We start from the raw sequence: 22,259 nt of genomic DNA on the forward strand, positions 1-22,259 counted from the left end.
CAGACTCATGTGCATACACACATTTCAGTTGATTTCCAAGTGTAGTCAGTACTTACCTTTTCACAGAACCGTTGAATAAGGTTAAGAGCCTAGAAAAGGATGGGAAATATCTATTTTCTTTATCTAGACTGACTTACAATCCCACAAATGTAATCAAAAGGAATTTTAAAATACGTGGTTTAAGACCACTGTAGCAGGTAAACTCAAAACTGAACTCTTATTTAATTTGGGCATTCCTGCTTATCATGATTTGTGGCTCCTGTAACTCAGGTTTAAAGCCAAATAAAATGGGAAAGATATTTATCCCGTGTGCAAAGCCAATTTGATAGCTAGAGCATGGGAAGTTATTGACACCACTGTAAAATTCCAGCTAACACATTCATTTTTTTTTAAGATTTTATTTTAAACTAAGCATAAACCTTCCACTTACTTGACCAAATAGACCATCCTCTTAAGTAATGCGTTCCTGCCTCTGCCATAAAGTTTATTCTCAGCCCCCAGCCGCATCTCTGCTGAGGAACGCGTGGCAAGCGCATCATTGGAAATACCTCATTGCGGTTCTCACCCTGCCGTGCGTCAGCAGGAATTTCTGATGTTTTGAGTCATTTTTTGTGCTTATGAGTCCTATCTCATTCTGGAATATTTAAGAGTAGAAATCAAGTCTTATAATTCTAAAACTTAGTTCCCTTGTCTGTAAAATGAAGACAACGTCAATCTCTGAGAGTTGAAGTAAGGATTATACTCTTGGATTCTGGAACATTTGTCACAGTGCCTAGAGTGTACTCCATTTCAATAATTGGTATCCTTCACTCTTTATCTTGAATGAATTTCATTGAATCTAGCATTTGGTGAAATGAGCATCATCGAGTAATCTCCTTAAATCATTATCATCGTCATCATCATCAACAGCACAAGTATTGCTATCATTACATTAACAACAGTACTCAGAGATTGGGGCCTGTACAAGAAGCATAAAATGCTGAATGTATTGGGGGCAACTGGCATAACTCAATACCCCTCCCCCAGCACCTGCCTGAGAAGTACTTGCTAAGCCTCTGCCTGAATTCTTGTAGTCCAAGAAGTTCCTGATTCTAAAGGTAGCCCCTTCCAAAGCCGATGCCCTCTAACTAGAAGCGAAACTTCCCCACGCTTACATTTGCATCCCCTAATTGAGGAAATACTTACTGAGTGAATCAATAGTTCCTCCTCATTAAACTCTGCAGAAGTGACTGATATTGAAGGCTCCCAGGCTCCCTGGAGCCTAAAACACAGCTAATGCCAAATAAGTGTTATATAGAATTAGAAAGGCCACCACTTACTTCTCATCTTTGTCTAAGGGGCCCTCTCTTCTCCTGTTCTAAATATTACCCTAGGCCCTGCTTGCTAGAGATTGTGCAGCCCCATTTTTGAGTCTGTGCTAATAGTCTTTGAAAGTTTGTTACGAGGCCAAAAATCATGGCTTTGCTGGCCATGGAAGCCCCTGCCAATATATATAATCACTCATAAGTGCACTTTATTGCCATAGAAGAAAGAACGACACCCACTTTCCAAGTGGGATATACATGGTAGTTATTTTTATATATGGTTATACACATAGATTATACCAACTTATTTTGTTTGCTATAAAACTGAAATACTACTAATAATTATTTTTATCACCAGTGCTGATCTTCTCTGGCTCATGGCTTAGTGAATATATTTTTTTTTCAAAAATCAATATTTAATAAAGTTATCAGTGTCTGTGCCCTAAATTGAAGCCCCTCAATCCCTGCCGCCACATACTTCCTTCCTCCTTCTTCTGTGAGCAGCTAAAGAGATTGTTGCTTTTTGCCAGCGACTCACAGCTCTTTGCTTTAGGGAGTCTTGTTTCCTTGCAGTAGCTGGCTCCTGAATGTTCAGCATTTTAGCCTGAACAATTAGCTATTTCGTGCTCTCCCAAGGATGGAAAGACGTTTGGCTTGATCATGTCCTTTGTACCGGGTTACACGCAGTACACTGTCCCCACCAGGTCAACGCTCCTAATTATTCCTCAAAACTCTTGCCTTCCGTGCCAGTTCTCAAGCAAACATCAAAAATACTACTCATGAGAGAGTCACTGCTGTTTCTTACACCATCAGTTACTTTGGCCCACTTACACCAGAAATTTGTTTAAAAATACCAACTCATGCCTGGAGCCTCTTTAAGAAACACTTACAGCAAGAAACAGGATAAATAACCATTCTAAATAGTATTTAAGGATCTGCTCCAAAGTCACCCTGATTTCAACAGTTTCTTTTACCAGAACAGGGCATATAAACACAGAAAAGGCACATGGCACAGAAAAGTCAACAGCAAAGTGTGGCCAAGTCCCCAGAGAAGATGTGAGATCCCCAGGTGTCAGGATAAATCATCATAAATTTCAAGTTATAGATGAGAGATTTGTCACATAGACGGAACTCCACGTCCCATGGCTGGAATAATGAAAACAATGACGATGACAGCAGTTAACGTGTGGTACGGCTCACCATATGCTAGAGGTGGTGCTAAGTATGAATTGTCTTCTTGATCATAATAATGCCTTATACATAGATAGATTGTGGCCTCCTTTTTCAGATAAGGAAATAGATGCTTCAAGAAATGGTTCCCCAGCATCATTTCTTATCCGAATTAAGATAAGGCTCCAAGAAATGTGTTTTAGTTTCCCGACATGGGAAAATCTTCCATGGGAGGCCTTAGCTTTTCTTGCCAGTGACCCCCGTGGCCCCAAGACGGTGAAAACCAGTACAGAGGAATGAACCCCTTGCTGGACAACCCATTTCTCTTAAAACTTACTGTGTACATGAAGTAGGCTACTCCGTCCAGGGGCCCTGTTGTGCATCCTATTCTGATTGTTACACTTTCTAAGATGTCAAGTCCTTATAACTCTCCTATCCAGAGAGGATAACATGTGTATAAAAGGATAAATGTGATTTAATGAAAGAAAATTTCTTAATCACCACCACCATTTGGATAGGCCTCTTACAGTGCAACGGCCCATGCTATTATTACACGTCATCCCATACTGTGTGACTTGAAACTTATTTAACCTCCACAAGTTTCATTTTAATCATCTGTAAAGTGCAGTTTATAAGGATAACTAGCTCACTGAGAACTTAAGGGATTCAAATTAAGTAATACACCCTCTATAACACTTATCAGGGTGATCGGCATACAGTAATTGCTTGATGAATAATGAAAGATTTAGAACTGTAATATACCATCAAAGTATAAGGAATTTTCACTTTGAATAATTTATTCACAGATATTTACCTTCCATGAAAATAGAAAACTGACCTCAAGAGCAAGAAATCCTAGCAGGTACCCAGTGAAGGAATTTCCTCTTTAATTTCATAGTTGACTGTGAAATTCTTACAAGAATTCCTGAAGGAAAAATAAACATTACTGTTAACTACAAATATCGAATTGTTTAGTTATTATCTAACTGAACATAAGTATTTTCCTCCATATTTTAGTAACTTTTTTCCCATTCTATTTCTCTAATTCCTTTTTGGAAGTTAGTGGATCCATCGCGCTTTGATTTTGTTATTTCAAATATTAACATAGTGCCCCTCAAAAATGATGTCATTTTCATTTACGGTATTTTCAAAACATGATCAAATGTTTGGAGAACCTACAAAATTTCAGGTTTTATAAACCACTTTAAAACATTTACGGCAAGCATAGCCCATTTATACAAAAATATAGTTTGAATTGTCCAGGGTTTAGTTTGAAACCATCTTGTGTTAAAATTCTGTGTCTTCCCTGAGAAAGGTGTACGCACTAGAAGAATGTGGGCCCCAATTCATGTACAAATAAAAGGATATCCTAGGTACTTCAAGAAGTTGTGGGTAAGATTAGAAATGACAATATGCATAGCACAGGGCCTGATCTATGATCAGTAAGACACATTAAATGCAAGATGATCGTGAGGCTAATACTGGCTTATAACCCTAGCACAGCAAGAGTGTGAACTGCCAGCATAGCCATCAGTCGATCTGGCTCTTGGTACATTTCTAATTCCTGGAGGATTTAGTCTGAAGTCTGCTCAAATAAGGGGTGACTAGATAAATCCATGTGGACCACACCTTGCCCATCTGGTTACGAATATCTGCAAAAAGGAAACAGAGATCATGCTAGCTGTAGTATCTTATATTCATTCAGTGATTTTTCAAACTTTTGTTTAATATCCCCTACTGGAGTTTTAGAAGACATATGTACTCTCTTCCACAGAGGGATGTGGACATCTGAATTGTTTTCATCAGAAGAATGCACAGTTGCAAAGGATGCAATTCCTAGTTCTTTATCTATTCTGAATGTGCACTGCATACGTGCCACTTGTCAAAACTTTGGAGCTGGAGAATTTGCTCACTCAACTTTTATATACTATCTTCTACATAAGCTCGTTGGAGAAAACAATTTTTTGGCATCTGTTCAATCAGTCAAATAAGAATTATTATTATTTTTTTGTCAGAAAATGCCTGACTCGGGTTTTTGAATTTAGATAAACTTGTTAATAAATGACTTCATGACAAGCGTCTCTCTTCCAAATTTTAATGCAAATAGAGATTGATGGGTAGAAAAAAACACAGAGGGCTGTCAAGAATCTGTCGCCTGGATGTAGGGGAGCTGCACATTCTCACTCGGCTTTTACAGGACTTCTCTCTGCAGCAAGGCCTGTCCCTGTGGCCCCTTGCTTGGCACCTCAGAAGCTTTTACCTCCCAGGACAGTGAACCACAGCAAAAATCATGAGAGGTGAGAAATTGATCTTTCTTTATTAAGTGGCAGTTGGAACATAGTGAAAAGTAAGTAGGAAAGAAGGTGGCAGAGCCAAGGAGCTTTTCCAAGGATCAGTTTTTAAAAAGAGGACACATGAATCTGAAAATTGATTTCCTTTAAGCATATACTCCGGCATATCCCTGGCTGGTTTTCATATATGTCCGAGGAAGCACTGAGACCAGTTGGAAGGTAAGCACCTTATATAATCCTTGTTCGGTATGTGGGAAAGTAACCTATAATCCAATATTCCTTTAAATACCCATAGAAACATGAAAAGTCCTCAAATGTCAGCACTGGGCATTTGAAGAACATCTCCAAATCCAAAAATAAAGAGACTCTTGGATTTAGCAGATGAGAAAACTGATTCTCATAGAGTTGAAATAATGTGGCCCTGATTGCCAAAATAGTTCTTAGGTTGAAAGAAGATTCAAGGTGTTACACACCTGCAAATGCCCGTGAATAAAATGCTATGTTTATTCATTATCCACTCATCTCTTCCAGAATATAATGGGGCCCCTTCTTTGTTCCTGGAATTACAGAGGATACCCTAATGATTTGAACACATATCGTGCCCTTCAGGAGCTATGAAATGAGGCAAAGTGAGTGACAAAAAGTGTTAATCAAGCAGGAACATAAGAGCAGGGTCAGGAGTGCCAGACACAAGCACCTAATTTGGAGAAGCTGGAAGTGTCCAGTTGTACTCATATGGGTGGAGTACCCACATATGCACTGATTTCCAAGGCCACCACATTGCTCTTTACTCAAAGAACAGACAGGAATCTCTTTCCAATATCACAAAGCCCTACTACGTGGAGCCAAGGTCTTTGGAGAGCAACAGTTGAGCACTTTCTGCCTTACCAGCCACTGACTGACTGAGGATTGGGAACCCCAAAGCCAACCCTGTTTTTCTTGGTCTCAGTAGGGGTGAGGGCCACTCACTACCATATAGACCACCCTCCTGTGATCAGCCATGGGTGGTGAACAGGGTGCTCTAGGGGCAGAAAAAGTGGAAGAAGTGTGCTTTGAAAATGCCTGGAAAATGGAACAAATATTTAAAAAAGAGAAAGAGAAATCCTTAAATTTTTCCAACAGTAACTTCTGGAAAAATCTGTGCTTTAGTACCTATGAAGAGTGTGAAATACACACAAGGCCGCTGAAGAATCTGACATTTTCTCAGCACTGAAAAAGTGACATCTCACACCTCCAAACCCTCATGGCATTTTGTCTCTGCCGCTCTATGACACAGATTCCTGCCTCATGGAATTAAGGTTTCTACTCTTACTGAGCTCTTTCCTCACATCCGTCTCACATCCGCCTCACTTTGGTACCCTCTTGAAACATGAGCACATTGGATCTAAAATTGCTCATTTGACCTCAAATTCAAGGCCAACTCATTAGTTGGTACCACAGGCATAATACAAAGCTTGGGACTTCCAACAGACCCCCATGTGGCCTCCAGACGAAGACTGAGTTATTCTGCAAACAATTTCCCCTAAGTTTCCCAGTCTGTGCCGGTATAAACTCCTTATACACTACCATGTCTATTTTCGGTTTTTTTCCATAAGCTGGTGGTTCTGCAATGTTGCACGCCTGTCAGGTTATGCTAAAATCCAACAACGGCTTGTGAACTCCATCGCCGTGACAGCCTCAGAGCCGATTCTCAGTGATGTGGCTACCAAGTAAATCAGGAATGATATTTTTATTATTTCTCCTGCTGGTTCAAGAAAGGACTGGCTTGAATTTAATCCAATGCAAAATTTGGGGGTAAGCTGGGCTCTTGGAGAAATTCTGATTTACAACAGAAGAGGGCTGGCAGCCCCTTGTCTCTAACCTCACAGCCAGGTTTTACTCCTACCAACCCTAACTTGATTCTTTGTCTCTAATTCAGTAAGAGGTTTTTGCTTCCAAATCACTTTCAAATCCTCCAGCTGTGCTTTCTCCTGGTATGTGATAGGTACATCGCCTTTGGATTGAATTATCACCCTATTTATCTATTTTTCTATATTAAAGTCTGGTTAGCTGTTCTCTGCCCAATGCCCCGGGGTCCAGCCCCTTCCTCGGCAGAGCCTGCCATTACTCTCCCAGAAATAGCACTGGGTAGACTCATTACATTTCAGCATTAAACAAGCTGTAGGGAACTTTCAAGTTTCTTCCACGAAAGAGAAATGAAATCTTGCTCTACCTATAAATACATGGTGTTTTTCAGCCCCGTTCCTGTTTGTTACATTTTTAATGCACACTAATATATGCAAAATAAGCTCTCAAAAGAAAAACTGTGGTTTAGTGAGCGTTAAGAATGACAAAGCCCGAGACTAATTGAACCCCGTAAGGGACTTGTAGAAAATTTTAAATGAGAAAATCTCTGCCTCTTCTCTTTATTACTTAAGAAAAAGCTGGTGCATGTGGAGGGCGTGAGGCGGGGAAGCAGTGAGCCTGAGACTAAACATTTCCAAAAGGTGATGGGCACAGGAAGGCCCCTTACAGCAGCACTGATTTTATTTGCTCCTCACGGGACCAGCCAATAGACCCACTCTGATGTACACATCACTGTCTCTGAGGATCAGAGATGCACTCCCAGCCCTCCCCATGGTAAAGCATCAATCCCCTGGCTTGGAAAGGGCCATCCAAGGGTCTACATCTTTGGGTCTGAAAGACCCAACCCCGGAGGGATATTTGAGAAAGTTCATACTAAGAGCCTGTGGCCTCCGTGGGCATTAGAGGGACCTGTCGGTGTCCAAGACAATTTACAGTGCCAGCTCAGTCTCTGGATGGTCCAAAATCCACAGAAGAAAAGAAGTTAAGAGATAGCCAAGCAATTACAACAAAACGTGTTGAAGGGAAATTATTTTATACTAAATTACTATATCTTTGTAAATGAATTGGATTATTTCTGAGAGAGAAATATTAAAAAGAGAGAGAGAATTATGTTTACCCAAGTGGAAAGTTTTATTTTCAGTCATAAGCTGAAGCTTCATATCCCATTAAGCAGCAAAGGGAAATAACTCTTATAGCCTGTCCGTTTTCTTATCAGTTTCGATTTAAATGAAATAGAAAAAAAAAATTAACCAAGGCCACAGGTCAAAGGATGCTAAGCTATCAAAACGAGGACACTACTACAGATGTTTGAAGGCGGTCGGCCGCCCTGGGGAGTAAGTAGGATCTGCAGGAACCACTAGACTCCGCAGGGGCTGAAGCTGAAGCAGGGCCCGGAGCTCCTCTGTCCTGCCCACTGCTGAGTTCTGACCCTGGCTAGGATCAGCACTGCCTCCCCTTGTTTTTTCCTTGTAGAGAAAGTGAGAGCATTTAATTTGCCATAGAAGACACCACGTAGGAAGAAACAGTCTTCACACACAAGGCCAGCAGGGTAAGTGATGGGGAGGGAAGCACTCCACGGCGTGCTGGAGTCAAACGCGCATCTAGCCCTGTGCACAGGGGCTCTGCCTCCAGCCACATACCTGCGTCCATTATGGAAAATACAGGAAGGCAGTGTTGAGAGGCTGGAGAGCCTCTGGGCACAGGGAAGTGCCGAGGAGCAGCAGCAGCGGGACCCAGCAGAACTCAGAGTCTCTGAGATGAAAGGCTGCAGGCTGGCTCGCACAATGGGATGTCACTGTAAATGCAAGTAACTTCAGCATCCACCAGCTCTTCCCACCTGATGCAGAGAGAACACCACGGTCAGGGTTTATGCTGGTAGCATTTTCTTTCCCCTGAGCCTCCAAAAATGGAAATCTACAGTAAAATATTTCAGTAGGTATGGTCCCGAGAGCATACACTCTCAGAACGATCACTACCCCATTGGCTTTCATTCCGTTCCTTGGGGTTCCTGATCAATGTCTTGGTGGAAAGAAAAAGATAACACTCAGAGAGACGAAAGCTCTATAAGTAATTCCGCCTGCCTTCTTTCCCTGATGGAATATGAGCTCATCAAGATTATATATTTTCAGATAAATTTTGTGATCTTTTCCCTTGGGGTGTTACCCAGCTGAGTATGTTAAATACCTTCCCTTCCCAGACACACACTACCTCCTTCTCCTCATCACTTGTCTTTTCTCCAGGGCTGCTCCTTCCCAGTCTTTGATGTGGTGTTCACCTTGTTACTACCTAACTTGTCAGGCATTTCCTCTGTGGTTTCAAACATTTCATGCATCGTTGATCCCTTTGTCTTTTTCTCATTTTTTTTTTTTTTCGCTTCCTAGGCCTGAAATTGCTTTTATTTTTTTAACTGCAATATTTTATGGCCTTTAGTTTTCCTACAAAATTTGCAATATCTGTCCTTTCTTCGTTTTAACTGATCATGCCACACTTCCCACCCTTTACGACACGAAGTAGGATCTTTTTTCTGAATGAATCTCCCGTGAAAAGAAGGCAAGGAAGAAAAATAATGTCCCATCATCATAAACCCAGTGTATGCATGAGAATGACTCTACTGACCAAGATGTTCTATTGACCGAAAATACAGATGTGATGTTTTCGGTCGACAGTGAAGACAAACGGGTCCGCACTGATGCAGTTATGCTGCAAAGGAGAGAGTTTGTCTTTCTCTAACACGATTAGCATTTTAATCCTTGGAGTCAATCTCAAAGCCAACCAAGAGTTAAATTCTTTTTAAAAGACGGTCTTCAAGGTTAGCAGACGTTGAGATAAAAATAAATCATAACTCAAGGAGAGGTGAAAATCAAGAGATCTTTAGCACAGAAGAAGGAGATGTGTTTTTAACTGAGTTTTGAAGCCATATGGAGAGCTGATGAGGTGGAGAAATGTAAGCAGGATTTTTTTCCAGATGGTGGGCACTTGAGTTGAAGAGCTGAATTTTGTGGAGGCCAAAGATCCAGGGAAAAAGGATTTTGAGGCTGCAGAAAATTGATTCTCAAGGTCGAAGGAAATGAAGTATTCAGTTGTGAGTGAGAGTCTAAGAAATAGAGGGTCTAGGCAAAGAAGGTGACTTGTAGAGCCAGCTAGTGGTTTCCAAAATATTTCCTTGTACTGTATATGCAAAATTAAAAGGCTATAAGGAATACTCGTGGATGCAACAACAAGAACTCCACTGTGTTCTCCTGGAACAAAGAAAGAGTAGAGTTGCCTTGGCACAGAAAGCTGACTTCAATGGAAGAAAAGGTAAATCAATGCTCCTCAAATGTGATTCCCTAAACCACCTGCTTTTGAATCACCTGGAGTATATTTGTGTTTTAAATGCAGAATTCCAGGCTCGGTTCCATTTCCTACCAAAAAGAAAAGAAACTCTTTGTAGAGACAAACCTTTAGAAAGTTCACTAGGTGATTCTTACTGTAGTGAATAAATAGTCTGCAGTGACAAATACGATAGAGAGAGTCTCAATTGCTGGTGATACACCTAGGAGAGTTTCTGGTGCAGCCTCCAAAGGGTGGCTGATTTTGAAGGATGCTAAAAGACTTTTATGAATGGAAACAAAACCAAAGTACTAAAAGATAATTACGGGATGAATATTATAAAACTACAAAAAAATAAAGAAACTATAAAAGTTTCATTAACTAGACTGATTATATACTATGGGGTTTCTTTAATTTATGTCATTTTCCATCTCCTGGTTAAACACGAATTACTTTCTGATTTGAAGCATTTGTTTATTTGTTGTTTGTTTTGAAGGGGAGGGAAAGTTGCTTTCCTCTCCTCCTCTAGATTCTTTGGCTGGTCTACAAATTAAATTGACAAAAGACAAATTAACAGGAGAATAGCAATGTTAACTACGTGCATTTGCATGCATCCAAGTCCTACAAAAATATGAGACTCAGAGAAGTAGCCAGATGAGGAGGCTTCAGAGCATCCTCAACTATAGAAGAGCATCCTCTTGCTGTCTGCAGTCTCAAGTTTCCTTCCTACAAAGTGTTTCTTTTCTTTCAGGGAGGAAATGGAACAGAGCCTGGAATTCTGCATTAAAAAAACAAATATACTCCAGGTGACTCAAATGCAGGTGGTTTAGGGAATCACATTTTGAGGAACATTGATTTACCTTTTCTTCCATTTAAGCCTGCTTTCTGTGCCAAGGCAACTCTACCCCAGGTCTTGGGGCTGCTGAGGGTGGTGGTGAAGACAACTTACAGGAGGGTGAGGGGAAGTAACGCTACATATATGATAAATAAATGTTGTCTTTTTATGAAGATAAGTCTTTCAAGTGACAACAGTTGTCTCAGAGTAGCTCCCTCCCCAGGACAGACACTTTCATTAATGACAATTCCCTTTATATAGATACAAATTTCTCTTTGCAAAATGGGAACTGAATTTTGGACAGTTGGGAAGAGCTTCTCCTGGGTTGGCTGGCTCTTGATTCCTTTTAGTTCAAAGTAACCAATCTGCCAAGGTGGCATATTTGCGGGTGATGTGTTCTGAGCCCCAACAATTTGTTTGAAGTTTATATTCCTTGCAGAGTGACCATGGTATACTTTGGGTCCCTGGAGACCTTGTAGATTTTCATACTAATAATCACTGGGGAGAAAATGTTTTAGTTTATTATTTATGTGGATATAGACAAAGTACGTATTTAGATGATTATTTATCCTAAAACAAATCTGAACATTTCCTTTTAAAGATATGTTTTTGGGTGTGTGTTTTGGTTGCCTATTACTTTTAGTATTTAGTTGTCTTGTCTCTTATAAAAGTAAATAGAGAAGGCACTTGAAACTCTGAAAACACTATTATGAAAGAGCCTTTTATTTTATTTATTTATTTATTTATTTTGAGACAGAATCTCAAGCTGTCACCCTGGGTAGAGTGCATGGCATCACAGCTCACAGCAACCTCAAACTCTTGAGCTTTAGCCATTCTCTTGCCTCAGCCTCCCAAGTAGCTGGGACTACAGGTGCCCGCCACAACACTGAGTTATTTTTTGGTTGTAGTTGTCATCATTGTGGTTTGGCAGGCTCAGGCTGGATTCAAACCCGCCAGCTGAGTTGTATGTGGCTGGCACCCTAGCCTCAGAGCTACAGGCTCTGAGCTGAAAGAGCCTTTTAGAGAGCTGTAGATTGTCAATATTGTTTTGTACATTGCTAGGAAGGTCCTATTTGTTAAGGTTTACCCTAAAGTGGGTCTATTACTGAGCTCATATGATTTTCAGAAAGGCCATTCTAAGCCAAAGGGTAATGGTTAAAAATTCTTTTCACTGATTCACTGTAAATGGAAAATGTAAAAATACTTCCTTTTCATGAAGACAAATTGCATTTTTAAATTCTCCTAATGAAGCTGCATTCATCAATGCTTGCTCATTTGTCTTTGCGGGGGAGTTCTGGGGCACAGATAAGAAGATTAATGCCTCTGAACTTTTCAACACATCGAGTTCAGTCATGGTCCTTCCCTAGTGAGCAAAATTAAGTCAATATCATTACTAACATTCTCAGTAACATTTTTAGATTTACATTATGTTTCTATCTATTCTTTTTTTTTCAGACTCAGAGAATCTATCCACATATCACAGCTTATGCTTCTAATTCACTAAGAATATGATTTTAATTTCTTTTCATCTTGATGAAAATAAAATTGTGGCCAAAAGGGATGGGATGGTAATATACAAAGTTAATAGTGCTTGAAGACTTTGAAGAACAAGGAACAAGACAAGACCTTTGTTCCCTTAAAAATCATTCAGTTACCAAACATTGACTAAACATTTATTCTAAGTCAGGCATTGAAGGAAGCTCTGAAGAAGCAGATAAATAAGAAGCTAGTCTTTCTCTGAAGACCTAGATTTGTTGGAGCCAAGAAAACAACTATCTGATGTATGTGAGGCACTACTGAATGGGGGGAGAATGTACGGTATGGATGAATCAGAAAAGCATTAAAGAAGGGAGTCTTCCCATTGGGAAGTAACAAATAAAGTGTAATTATCATACTGGGTTTAATGATGGCACCCCCACATTCATATTCATAGATAATTTGTGAATGTGACCTCATTTGGAACAAAGTCTTTGCAGATGTAATAAAGTTAAGATGAAGTCTTTCTGGATTAGGGTTGGCCTGAATGCGATAACAGTTATCCTCATGAAAGGAGGGAAATTCAGATGCAAAGATATACAGGGAGAGTGCCAGGTGCCGACAGCAGAGATTGCTATGATGCATCTAACAAGCCAGATCGTCCCATGGAAGCCCTCAGAAAAAGAACGTCCCTATTGACACCTTGACTGAAGACCTCTTGCTTCAAGAACATTTTTTTAGCCACCCGGTTTATGATATTTGTTCCTAATTCTATACAGAAATCTAACACAGGTATGTGTAACAATCCATACATCCCTTGCCGCATTGGGGCAGGGGAAGAGTTCTGTAGAAAGTCAGAGATATAAGAATTATCAAGAAATGTAGCTGGAAAGCCAAACTTTGTCCAAAGATGAAAAAGAAAGTACACAGGGGGCTGATAGTCACCTGATACTACCACAATGGATGGAGAAGTGACTGTGACAATTTATTTATTGGTACCCGTGAATCATAAAGTTTTAAATCTGTTTAGGTCTTCTTGTACATGTGCCTTAGTAACTGGTGTACACCTAAAGCTGAGAGCATAGAGAAGCCCTGGAAATAATTTACAATGGGATACGAAAGAAGCAGCATTGTTCACAAGTTTTTTTGTTTGTATTTTTTTAGGAAAACTACTCTAAATGTCCTCTGTACAAAGTCACTTTAACAGAAGAAATAAAGAACACTGTAAATAGTACAAAATGGATAAATATAAAATATGTTCTTCTTTTTGAATAATTCTTTTGAAAATAATGATAAAAGTATGAAATCCTGCTATTAATTACTTTGAAAAGAACATTATTTACAGTGCTTTTCATTTGTTCCTGTAAAGTGATTTTGAAGACTATTTTCACTGGTGTAGAATTCTGGGTGTTTTACTCAATATGTATATTTCAGATTTTGTTCTATCAGCTTCTTTCTCCATTTTTCTAATGAGACATCAGCCATCATTTTTAATCTCTGTTCCTTGGTGATAATGAGTCTGGAGCGTATTACATTAAGTGAAATGAGAGAGGCACAGAAATACAAAGGCCACTTGATCTCAGATATATGTGGAACCTAAAAGAAGTTGACTCACAGACACTGAGAACAGTGTCTAGGGGTTACCAGAGACTGGGGAGAATGGGAGAAGGGAGAGGAGGAGAGAGGTGGTCGAAGGGTGTAGTTAGCTAGGAGGAATAAACCCTGGCAACACACTGAATAGTAGGATGACTGTAGCTAACAACAATCCAGTGTACATTACAAATAAAGAAATATAACAAAGAAACGGTAAGTGTTTAAAGTGATGGATATGCTAATTACCATAACTTTTATCAAACAATGTATACATGTATCAAAACATCACATTGGACCCCATAGATATGCATTATTATTATGTCAGTAACAAATAATAAAAACAAAAAAGGCTAAATGTTTAAAAAGATAGGAGTAATTTTATATATTGGAGTTTATAATATATGCAAATGAATAATATATTACCAAATTAATACCAAAAAATAGAGAGACATGTAGATTTATATCTTTGTAAGGTTATTAGTGATAGGTAAAGTATTAATAAATTCAGCATGCATATTATAATTCTTTCAGCAAATGCTAAATATTAATACAAAATTAGAGAATCCATTGCAAAGTATAATAGTATAATAGAAAATATTTATTAACATAAAAATAGGTAGAAAGAAGGAAAAGGGTAAATAGAAAAAAATATTAAGATGATAGGCTTAGATTCACTTGGATCAATAAATACATTCCATCAATTAATGGAATGTCTTATCCACTCAAACTGGATAAAAGTTCCAACCCAAATATATATATTAAGTATAAAAATATATATATGTATAGGTAGAAAGTAAAAGAACAGAAAATATAAAAGCTTGAACAGAAGCTTGTTCAAACATCAAGCTCAATAAAATTGAATTCGCTCTAACAATATCAAACTTTGAGATAAATATTATTAGAAGCATAGAAAGGCACTTCATGAGGATAAAAAGCCAACTGGTCAAGAAAACATCACAATACAGGAGAACCTCTGTAAATTGACCACCTAAGAACTGTAACAGACTGGTCAACCTACAGAAGTGGTCAACATAATGAACTAGGCCTATGGTACTGATGCATACATGTGGTGCATGTCCAGTCCATGAAAATCAGGTCAGCTTAGGAGATGGTGTATAGGGGAAGGTAGTCAACTATGGAGGTTGAACCAGACTTATAATGGTTAGTTTTATGTGTCATCTTGACTAGGCCACAGGATACCTAAATATCTATATAACTGTGTGTAGCTGGAAGAGCGATTCGAGAAAGATTAGCATTTGAATTGGTAAATTTAGAAAGGAAGATGTCTCTCTCCTCAGTGTGTGCTACAGGCATCATGCCTTTGAGGACCTGAACAGAACAGAAAGGGAGAGGAAGGTTGGATTTGCCAGGCCTGACTACTTGAACTGGAGACTGATCTGCCCTTGCCATTCTTGTGTTTCAGGTCTTTATGACACAACTGGCTCTTGGCCCTTGGGTCCTGTGACTACATAACTGACATTCCCAGATCTCTGGTTTACAGATGGCAGGCTGTGGGACTTCTCAGCTTCCATAATGATATGACCCAATTCTTTATAAAAACTCTCATTTTATAGAAATGTGCACGTACATATACAGAGAAAGATTCTATATTTTATATTGGGTTATTTTTTTCCTGAAAAACCCATATATAATACTAAATGAATATATACCGAAAGGTAGATCTTTAAAATACATAAAGGAAAAATTAAAAAGGAAAATAAATATGTTCTAATGGAATAAATAGAGATTTCAACCCTCCTTTTTCAGGAATTAATAGACAAGGAGACAAAAAGTACAGTGAAAATGAAAAATATCTGAATAGCAGCAATAATCATCTTGATTTAACTATGCAATACTACATTTTACCACCGTGGACACACTTTTGAAGTGGATATGGAAAGTTCACCAAAGGAGACTGATGCGAGGCTATAAAACTAGTCTCCTTACTTTTAAAAGATTGAAATCACTCAGAGGCTATTTTCTGACAATGGAATTAAATTACAGCTAGCATCCCATATTCATGATTTTGCATATCCAGATTTAACCTGTACTGGATCAAAAATGTTCAGATAAAAAATAACAATACAAAAATAAAAACAGTACAAATAAAAATATAATATAGTAATTATGTACATGGCATTTATATTAGGTATTATGAATAATCTAAAGATAATTTAAAGTATAAAGGAGGATGTACATAAGTTATATGCAACTATTATACCATTTTAAATAAATATCTTGAGCACCTATGAATTTTGGTATCTGTAGGGAGTCCTGAAACCCATCTCTTTCCCACAGTCAACCAAGGGTGTGACTGTATAATCGATAACAATAACCACACCAATCTTATCTATCTAAAAATAATAAAAAATTAACATGAGCAGCTTTATATGAAGACAATCAATGGACGAAAATGAAAAAAATTCTGTAAAAAACACAAGTTGCCAAATTGGTTTCAGGCAGAAATAGAAACTATGAATAGCTCTGTATTCTTAAAAAAGAAATTGAATTTGTAATTAAAATCTTTCCCATAAAGAGAATTCCAGACCTAAATAGCCTCAATGGTAAAATGTGCCAACTATTTGAGTTACGAATTACACCACACTTACACAAACTCTTTCATAAAATACAGGTGGAGAAAACACTTCTTATCTCATTCTGTGAGGCTAACCTAACCCCTAACCCTGCTATCAAAACTAGACCCAGGACATGAAAAGACAATTATGAAAAAAACAAATATAAAAAGAAATTCAGGGTAATTTGAATACCAATCAGATGTTTGATATTAAAGAAATGGTTACACAGGCAGTTCCTGGGTTATAATCAAGATAGGTTCTGTTGGCTTATTTCTAAGATGAATGTGTATATTAGTTGAAACAGGTATATTAACCTATTAACCTATTATCTATAATAGCCTCCTTTTGTAACTGTGACATCAGTTGGATGTTTGTAACTTAGGTACTGCGTATATGTTTGGTGTGATACTAAGTCCTTTGTATTTTAAAATAATTCTTATGGAAATAGGATTTTGGAAATATGCACCAAAATATTACTAAGGAAAATGGTATTAAGTTGAAATATAAATCTGATCTTTTTAATGGTCAAAAATCAGAAATTTCACAGTTCGACCTAATACAATGCCTGGAATTTGTTTCATTATAATCAAATGGGGAAGGTAGGGTAAGCAAGCACACATGGGCACGTGAACAAGAATGTGAGATCAGAATGGTCATATTTGTACATGCTATTTGCCTGATTACCCTTCTCGTCACACAGGAACTATGCCGTCTGCTTTGCTTATTGCATGCCTGGGGTTATTCATGCAGTGGGCCATCTCTCAGACCCCAGGGAAAGGGGGCAGCACACAGAACCATCACAGTTCACACAGAGCACCAGAAGACCAGCGTGTGCAACCTGGATGCTCCAGCCACTTTTCATGAGAGACCCATCCTTTGTATCACATGTCAGAGCCATTTCAATTCAGCCATTCTCTCTCCTGCATTCCATTCTGAAATTCTTAAGCAAAACGAAGTCTCTTTATAAATCACTGCACATTAGTAAATTGTTCTGAATTATACTTGAATTAGTCAATTTTGGAAGACTGTTACACACATTATCTTTCTTGTAAAATTTCAAAAGGCATCACAAAGTGCAATCTAGTCATTGATTCACGGACTTGAATCTGAAAAGGATGGTTTCGGATTCACTTTGTGGCCTTGAGTTGCTTAATCTGGAGTTTAGATAGGAAACATTGTCGAGATTTGTGGAAACTCAGTGCCTCATTCTTCTCTTGCTGAAACGGGAATACATACATCCTCAGAGGATGTAAGGATAGACTCCACTCTCAACTGCAAAATTTACACAGAAACACACACACAGAGAGACAAACACACACACACAGACAAACACACACACACACTGTAACGATGTTCTTCACCATTTCCAGTACTGAGTAAAGAGCGTGCTCCCTTGTACAAACTTCATGTACGTTACAGGGCTCCATGATATTCAGTTTGCTTGGCTTTTGGACTAGTCTGGGTATAATCAGAAACAAGAAATCTCATGATAATTTAAACAGGAGAAGCTTAACATAAATAATTATTAATCCATGAATAGGAGAATAGCTAATAAAATAAAGAGAACCCTAACGTGTACTCTGAGGCTGATGGTGCATGTTCAAAGCAAGACTAAGTTGGAAGGAGGATGCCTCCCTAATACTGCAGTTCTGATCTCAATAAAAAAGGTGTGAAATCAGACTACTAGATTGTGTGCCCACAGCTTGTCTGCAGTTGCTGAGCAAGTAGGGATGAACTTCCTAGTGACTGGTAAGCCAACAGTGGTGAGCAGACAGGCAGAGAAAGCTGAGGTAGGACTGCAGGCACGTGGCCTGCAGAGCATGGCATTCACTTCAAGAGAACTGAAAGAAAGTGCTAGGCCTGGACTGGGGCTGTGCATTTTTCGAGGTACTGACGACTGGCATGGAGCCCCTGGAAGTGCACAGACCCCCACTGCACAGGTCTTCATGCAGCAGGTGCAGACACAGCAACCAGAGCCAGGAAGAGAAGCCCCCATCCTTTTCCTCTGCCAGTGTCCTTCCCCTCCATCCACTGACATCCAAAACTTCCCATTGTGCTCATTGTCAAGGCGAAATGTTTAGCATCCAGTCAATCATCACAGAGCAGGCCCTGAAGAGTGAAGTTTGAGCTGAGAGGCAATAAATCCAATTCTGGATAATGGATTTCTGGGTTTCATATGTAAACAGTCTCCTAAAAGTGAACCAAAATCTAGTAATTCAGTGATTTCCATGACAGCTTGAGTTCCACAAAAACAGCTTTACCAGTACCATTAGATCGTTTACTTAGTGGTTAAGAACCTGAAAGCAGACTCTGGAGCTAGGCTTCCTTGGGCTGAATCCTGGCGGGTTGACCTTTCAAGGCTATAACTTGAGGCTAGTAATCTATCCTCTTTGTTTCTTCATCGAACAGAGGGGATAAGAACCCTTTGCCTTGGTGATGGAATGACCAAATGACTTAATATGTATTAGATCTTAGAATAGTGCCTAACCCATAGTCAAGGCACAATAAACGCTAGCTTTTTCTGATTGAGAACCTGTGAGGTCAATCTGTCACCTCTCTGGAATGAGAGGTCTGGGAAACATTCTTCTTTCTAATCACATTGACTCTCAGGGTCAGTTACCTCTTACCTGGACTCTGATTGCCTTTAGCATGTCTTGACCTGCAACCCACTGCAGTTGCATTGGTGTTGCTCTGCGCTTGAATTCCATAGATTACCAAGAGTTCATTATATCCACTCAAAATTCTCACACCATGTTTATCCCCAGTTGGTTCTCCCCAGAATATGCTCCACCTACATTATACAACCTGCCATAGTTTTCCTACTATTTATTCTCCAACTTATAAGCTGCACACTGAAGCATGCCCTATAAACAGAAAGGCAACGTATTGAGAGGTCAAAGAAGTGATGCTCAATTTTCAAGTTCTAAAATTGAATGCTCTCATTTTCTGAGAATATTTTCTACTTCATTTATTTAAAACCTAATTTATTCAATGAGATTGCCAAGAACATATGCCAGTTAGTCTTAAATGCTAAAATGAGACTCACTAGGTTCTCCACTACGACCTTTGGGTACAACTCTAGTCTTCTAATTTTGAAGTAGTCAGTTCTTTGGGGAATTGGGGGAGGAAGAAGGTGGGTGATAAAATTAACACCAAGATACTTCTACTTTCTAAACCCTTCTTGGTGTCTGTTCATCCTCCTGAATGGGATAAAGTTTTTCTTCATTATTTTTCAAAATTATTCACTACAGGTTAAGTCAAAATTCTTCAATGTCTAAGTCTAAAGGTCCAGAGTGACCACAACCAGGCTGAAGTCACTCTCCAGACCAGCAGAGCCTGGGGCACATTGGCAGCTCCGTGTGCACACTGCCAGTGTGAGCATGACATAGTACATTATAATTATTTCAGTGTTTCCATTTTCTTCACATAGCGAATATTCACCTACAGACAGGGACCACACCTTCTTCATGCTATAACCCAAGTCAGCAGGGCATTTTAGCACATAGTATTGCTCCTAGTAAATATATAACATAAATGAGTGCCTGAAATTTGTTAAGTTGAAGCTTCACTCGCTGTATTCCTAAATCCTTTCTAGAAACCACAATCTATCCAGATATATAGTACAGACAGAGAATCTTTTTCAGTCTACAGTACACAATAAAACACTTTGACCAAACCTGAATAGCTCACAGATTTATTTTTGTGTCAACTGTTATAGGCCAAGAATACCCTAACTTCCACAGGGTGACGAAATAATCATTTATCCTTTCTGGGGCCATCCAATGACAAAGATATCCAAAATCGAGTCTGAGAATCTGTTTAACACTCCACAGCTTTCTTCAGCCAACAAATCTCCATGCAGGAAAGACAAGTGTACCTTAGAGCAGAAATTTTTAAGTAAAGGATCAGGAGGCCTCAGGAGAATTCAGATATAAGTGTTTGAAGATACTAATCCTACTTGCATGACAGCAAACCCAGCTACAAAGAAAAACAAAGAAACATTAAAGGATGAATACAAAATGTAAATACTCAAGTGTGGTAAATCAATCAGGACCTATGGTACAAAGACAAACACAGGGCCCCAGCAAAGACAATGACCGATTTTCCAAGCAGAGACAAAAGAAAGGAAAGGCATGACTCATAGTACCTGGAGAGGTAGAAAACACATTAGATGGATAAACTGAAGCAAATTATAGGAGGATTTCTTGGAGCACCAAATAAAGACAGTGGCAAATCTAACTTCCCTGTGCAGACAGATGGATGATCTTGCCGCATTTCTATAGGTCATCACCAGACAGGGTTTCAGGAAACCACAAGGATGAACAGTGGCATTGAGAGAAGTTCAGAACAAAACTGTTAACAGCCACATTGTATTTTAATAAAAATAACATATTCATTTATTCACTAGTTTATTCATTCAACAAGCCTTGTGGAGTAACTCCAGATGCCTGCACATTGCCCCAAAAAGTAAGATAAAATTAGATCGTTTTCCTGCCATGAAAAAGCACAGTATCTAATGCAGATACACGTGGACGTAAACAGATAAATTATTGTGCAATGCTTTAAGTGCTACAATGAAAGCAGGGACACTTCTTTTTATAGCACTTAAAAAAGAAAAGTGTGAAATATAAGCAAACATGGTATGGTAACAGATGGAGAGGCTAAATCACAGCCTAGACCACCTTCATGTGTTCACTGGGCAGTTACAAAAGCCTGTACTTCCCTTCAGTCTGGATGCCCTCCAAGCCATTTCCTATAAGACAATTAAATTCATCTTTGTAAAATGTAGACCTGCTTTAAACTCTTCAATTGCTTGCCATTCTTCCTAGGATAGAGAAGATAACTTTGGTTTATAAAACCTTGTTATCTTAAGCTATAGATATTTATTTTCTCACAGTTTTGGAAATTGGAAGTTGGAGATCAAGGTGCTGGAAGATTTGGTTTCTCCTGAGACCTCTCTCCTTGGTTTTCTTATGGTCCTTGCTCTACGTAGATACCTGGTATCTCTCTTTGTGTCCATATTTCCTCGGTCTGATTGGATTAGGACAGGGGTGGGGAACTTGCTCGTGCCCTTAAGACCACATGTGTCCTCAAGTGCTACCCTTTGACTGAATCCAATTTTTATTTTAAATAATACATTTCTGTTCATCTTTTGTATTTTCCTTTATTTTTAATATGAACACATTCAAAACACCAAAGAATAAGATGTTTGATGAAAACACATCCAAGATTGACCAGCACAATTAGAACATTAGCAAACTATAAGAGCCAAATTGACGACCACTACATTCATAATTTTGCCTTAATTTCTCCTTCCTAACTGACCCCACTATGTCACAAGACTGGTTGGGCAGAGTTTATGGGGCCGAGTAGCCAATCTGTGATCAGCTGTTGACAATGGTGCATTGTGTTTCTGTTTGAATTGGAAATTGTGAATAGTTGTATAGCTTGAGAGTATTTTTTAATTCTATCTTCTTAATAGTCTGTAATGTCAAAGAAGACCAAGAGAACACAGAAGGAAGAAAACAGATTTTTAATGAGGAACTGCAATATTATCTTGTTTCTGCTAAGGATAAGATGATTTGCTTTTTCTATGAAATTCAATAACAATATTAAAGAGATTCACTGCTCATCAGAGTTTAACACTCATAAGGACCACAAAAAATTTTAAATTAGAGGGAAAGGCATGAACAATTGTACTGCAGAAGTTAAAAGATTAAAAACAAAAACAAAGACAATTCTCTTTCAAGCAGCAATAAGACCTGGAAATAATGCCACTGAAACAACTTCTAAAAAATAGCTTACATACACAAGAAAAAAGGGAAGCCATTCAGTGATGTACAAATTGTGAAAGAAT

This window comes from Otolemur garnettii, unplaced genomic scaffold (genome assembly GCF_000181295.1).
Source record: "Otolemur garnettii isolate 467f Iridium unplaced genomic scaffold, OtoGar3 scaffold00022, whole genome shotgun sequence".
NCBI classification, from domain to species: domain Eukaryota; kingdom Metazoa; phylum Chordata; class Mammalia; order Primates; family Galagidae; genus Otolemur; species Otolemur garnettii.